Raw genomic sequence first — 5,312 nt, 5'->3', positions numbered from 1 at the left:
AGAAATAATCTTGTCGAATCAGATATGTGCAAACAGCAAAGGTGTGGAAATGTACAAAACTCTAGGATGCTCTATTCTCAAATATTTATAATTGTTTTTAAATTTCACTCAGCTCTAAATAAATAGAGACTGGGAGTCTAGATGAAGAATTATTGGCAAAGTATCCACAAAAAAGAAAAATGAAACCAAAGGAATGCCAATCAGCTCTACCCGCAGTCCTCAACCCTTCATGAAAAGACTGGAAAGTAACTGTATATTTAAAGTTAAGTAAGTCTACGGCCATGCTACCCTGAACAAGCCAGATCCTGTCTGATTTCAGAAGCTAAGCAGGATCAGATCTGGTTAGTACTTGGATGGGAGACCACTTAGGAAGATCAGGTGCTGTAGACGTAAAAAATAAAAAAGTAAGGGATTGTAAGCTGACAAGGTCCTTGCAATCTGTGAGGTCAACCAAGGGTTGCCTCACCTGAAAATAAATAAATAAATGAAATTTATAGACAATAATCAACAGATTAAAACAATATGTATATTAAAAAATATTAAAAAAAGAGAGATTTTAATAACTTTTAAAATTAACCAAATAACTTCTACTTGCAATAATGTCAAATAAGAATTATGCTTTATTTTTTAAAAAAATATTTTTTATATTACCTACCATTCTTGAGGATATTGCATACTGGACCTAAAGAATGCTTCCAGCAGTTTAGGTCCAATGAAAAAGGATTTTTAAGGATCTCAATAAACTACTTTCTCAACAAATAGAAAGATAATAAATAGATGGATGGATAGATAGATAGATAGATGGATGATAATCTGTAAAGTGCAAAAGTGTTAGAATTTCCTACATTTCAAAAACAATGGGTCATGCTCAACACAGTCATTTAATTTAAAAAATTATTACATTTATTTTTATTAAAATAGTCAAACTCTATAAATCAAAAGACTTTATAACATATGTATATTATTTTCCTAACTACTAGCATGACCTAACATTATTACAATGTATAGACCTTCATCAAGCACCCAGCATTTGACATACCTCTTTCACAATAATTTCTTCAAGACAATGTAGTGTGCAAAATATTTCCCTGGTATTTCTAGAGAGATTTGTGTAGATATCTCCATATAATTTTCATGACAGGAAGTTAATAATTAGGCACTTTTATGTATTGATCAGAACACTATAGATTGTTTAGAATAAAAAATCTAGTGTCAGTCCTAGATCTGTATGCTATTGGGTTCATTGGTTGTGTTTCTCTGCTTTGCTCTGTACTGCAGGATCAGGAGGTGACAGGAGATGGAGTAGGAGAGGTGGAGTGCTGGTTCTTGCAGGCCATGTTCCTAGTTTCCATGTAAGCTGGCTTCCAAAGGAGTTTGGCCCATGGGAAACACAACCAGAGATTAGAGGGCATGAGAAAGGGAGAATTCGGAATATTTCTCCTCTTCTTCCTTGTCTCTGGTGGGGACTCTGCAGTGGCTGTAACTCCAGCTCCTGAACCCTTGCCACAGGCAACAATAACACCCTTCCCTCCTTTATGTCTTCAGCCTATGAGTGGTAATGGCTTCTTGCTATTGCTAAAGTTTGATTACCTTGCAATCCCCTGTTTAAATTCTCAGATTCTCCCTCATCTGTGTAATCATCAATTCTTATATTAAATCCCCTCTGTTGTAAATACTCCAAATTCTTTGTTTTCCTAGTTAATCTGTGATTGATACAGGATTAAATTACAGAGTTAAAATTCTAAATTTTTTAAATATTTTGTGTTGAGGCCTCTCTCGAATATTTATCTAAAATCATATTACATTTACAGGCTGGAAAATGATATTAAATGTAGCTCTTCATATTTTAAGACTTAAAATATGTTATTTGAGATTTAATTTTTAAATAAATTAATAAACTCAAACAAAACATCAGTTAGATATAATTGAAATTCAAAGACATTAATTAGGTTGCATAGCTATTCAGATAACTTTAAAATTTTTGAAGCAAAATGATATATCTTTACAAAGCTGACCATTAATTTGTGGTGTTATATATGTAGTAGATGTTAAATCTTATATCAATTGATATAAGACAATCTGAAAAATAAATTGCTATATGCATTTATACTCCTTCCTATATGCCATATGTCACTTTATAAATGACACCATTTCATAGAGCTAGCTCTATGGGATGTATATGATAAAGGGGGTGAGAATGAATAACTGAGTTCTGCAATAATCCAACGTCATTTTTATTTTAAATTTTTTTTAAAAAAATTTTTTCTTACCAGAGTTTCTAAGATGGTGAAATTAATATTTTTGAATTCTTTTTTCTTTCTTTTCACCTACAAAGTCTGTGATTGAGATACTAATGAAAATGTAAAATCCTAAAGTCCTATTTCCAGAAGAGTGAAAAAAAATAAAAAAAACAAAAGGGAATAACCCCTAGACTTTTGAATTATGAGGCGCTGACTGTAAACGTACACCCAGACCCACTAAGCCACACTAGGTTCTTCCCTTTACAGAAGCTTCACGACCAGTTGCTGAGTGTTGAAGAATTTAATTTCTATACTTAAGATTCAAATACTGTGTTTTCAAAAGTTCTGAGACAAAAATTTAAATATCCCCATATTCATATACCCAAGAGAAATAATACTGACAAATGAATATCCAATAATATCTTGGCCATTCAAAACTTTTTGTCCTTTAAAAATGGAAATAGTTGATAAAAGGAGCAACTATAGTGATGTGTGGGTCACAAGGAAAAGTCCAAGTTATTCTTGGACATCTCCCTAAATAATAGTATCGTGAAGACACCCGACCTTTGACTCACTGAAGCAGAGACTGTTCCCTAAGGGAAAGCACATTATAGAGCAATGAGATACCAAAATGGAGAAAACAATTAGCTCTTTATTCTTCTGCCATCCAGAAATAGCTGGTTGAGCAGCCACATGAATTAGAATCTTGGGCAGATAAAGAGAGCAATGTTATTTTGCAGCGTGGTCTCTAAACCACAAAGTGATGAAAATATTGGTCATGTAATCATATAATTATCCTAGTAGATGAGTGGTCTGAATTAATCAGAGCACAAGTAGAACATTTGCATATCTGTGGACCTGAATTCTCTGACCTTAGCCTATACCTGGAGAGTGGCCAGGTGTCCATTTCACTCTGAAGCATGTTGATATGGCCATGGATGATATCTTCATTCTCACGAGTGAGACTTAGCAATGCCAAGAGGAATGATGTCAACAGATCTTAAAATTCCTGTACCTAGCCATCAGCCAACTTAACCGAAAATCATTAAGATATTTTTTAAAATTATTTTATAATAAAGACATCATGGAGAAGAGATGTGATGTAAAGCCTATATTAAAGCCCAATATTATGTGCTGCCTTGACATCTGATGCAATCAGGAGGGCCTCCACTGGTCTAATTGCAAGTTCTCTCCTGCACTCTATTCCTGTGGTTGAGATCTCCTAGCCAAACAAACCTCTTCATCAAGGGGACCAGGCATAGTGCCTGCTTATTCCTGAGAAGTAGGCTTCAGTTCTCTGCCAGTCTGAGGAATTATTCAAACAAGACAATCACATCCTCCTGTGGAAACCAGAGGGCACCCCACACTCTTAATGCTCCTATTGCCCTTAGTTTATCACTGTTCTCAAGTGCGACCCTCACATGGCCCTGTATGGTATGTGGTGTCCTTCACCTCTGGACTGTGAGTATACATGACTAACAAACTGCTGTTGATCTCATCTGTCCACTGTTGGGTGTTGTGTGTTCTGTCATCCCCATAACCCTAGGATGAGAACCTCTGTCATCAACAGAGTGAATAGAAGGTGATTAAACCAAGAGAATCAAAGTTAATAGTTCTTCCCAGCTGATGAAAACACTCCAGTGTTGAGATTATATTCTGGATATAAGATTGTTTTTATCTGATCTGATAAGAAACTTACTTGCATAATTCTATGAAGATCTGTCTTCATCATTTATCATACTACTACTACTAATAATAACCATATTTATTTATAGGTCAGACACATGCATCATTCAATTTAATCCTTACCACCATTTTACAGCTAAGGAAACTGAGACAGAGATAGGTTAAAGTAATTTGCATATGATCACAGTGTTAGTAAGTGGCTGAGTTAGGAGTAAATCTAACTAGTGTGTTGTTTGTTTGTTTGTTTACTTTCAGAGCCTCTGTCCTTAACCACAAGATTATACCATCATCATCATTTACTCTAAACATTAAACTTGTTAGTGAAGTTCCTTAGAGTCTCCAAATCATGGTTGGAACTCACGAAAGGTTGCATACAAACCAGTAGTGAATAGCAAACCGTTTTAATTCAATTGAATAAATATTTAGAATGTGACAACATACTGGGCATAAAATGTGGTTGTTAAATTTAATTATTGATCTCTTATTAAATACACATATGTCTAGAGTTGGAAGACTATCTTACCAAATCAAATAAAACTCCCAAGCAAAATCAATAAATATATGTAGAATGAAAGAGCAAATGAAAAAGTGAAACAAATAGTATTATTTAATAATATACAAACTATGTAAATGGCCAAAAGTGCTCTAAAATTTATATTGAAAGTATTGACAAATGAAAATATAAAAACACAAAAGTTGAAGAAAAAAGAAAAACAATTAGTGTCGTATTTAGTCTCTAACATATTTCTAAGATGATTCTAATTTTAAAATATTTTCTCTAGAGACTCTTTTGAATTTCCCATCCCAGGGCTTTATTTGGAATTTGAACTTTGTAACAAAGAGATTTTTTTCATAGAGTCAGCAATTTAGAAAACAAAGTAAATGTTATTGCTTAGATGGCCTGGCTTATTTCACATGGAAATGAAAATTTTTGTTTCTTCACTTTTATAGATGGAAGATGCACCATGAAAAAGTTTCTCAGCTATATTTTGGTCCCACATACACTACATGGTCATGGTCACTTTATCAACAGTTTCTGAACTGGAACCTACCTACCTACCTCTCTTTATCTATTACCTTGGGAAGAAAATATCCTGACATTTTGTTGTACATTCACTAATAACGCAAATAATATAGGTATATGTTTGGCCACTTGCTATATGTTGGCTGGTTTTGCAGCCTACTTGACTATGTGGCTTCCACATCACTAAGGCTGTGTCGTTCTCTTCTCTTTGTGTTTGAACAGGTTTTGCGCATGAGGCAACGCTAGATGTACAGAAATGATTTTCAAGATATATAATGACCAGTACAACACAGACACTCACTGAAAGAAAAAGACAATGGAGAAGAGGCATGATACATTAACTCTTTATTTGCTGGATTACA

General features: G+C 34.0%; 1 pseudogene; it reads left to right on the top strand.

Annotated features, from left to right (window-relative positions):
* Positions 1–271: 271 nt before the first annotated feature.
* On the top strand, positions 272–390 carry LOC111742858 (annotated as a pseudogene).
* The last annotated feature ends 4,922 nt before the right edge of the window (positions 391–5,312 follow it).

This window comes from Pteropus vampyrus, unplaced genomic scaffold (assembly GCF_000151845.1).
Source record: "Pteropus vampyrus isolate Shadow unplaced genomic scaffold, Pvam_2.0 Scaffold102, whole genome shotgun sequence".
Lineage (NCBI taxonomy): Eukaryota > Metazoa > Chordata > Mammalia > Chiroptera > Pteropodidae > Pteropus > Pteropus vampyrus.
This window is presented reverse-complemented; position numbering and strand designations above follow the sequence as displayed.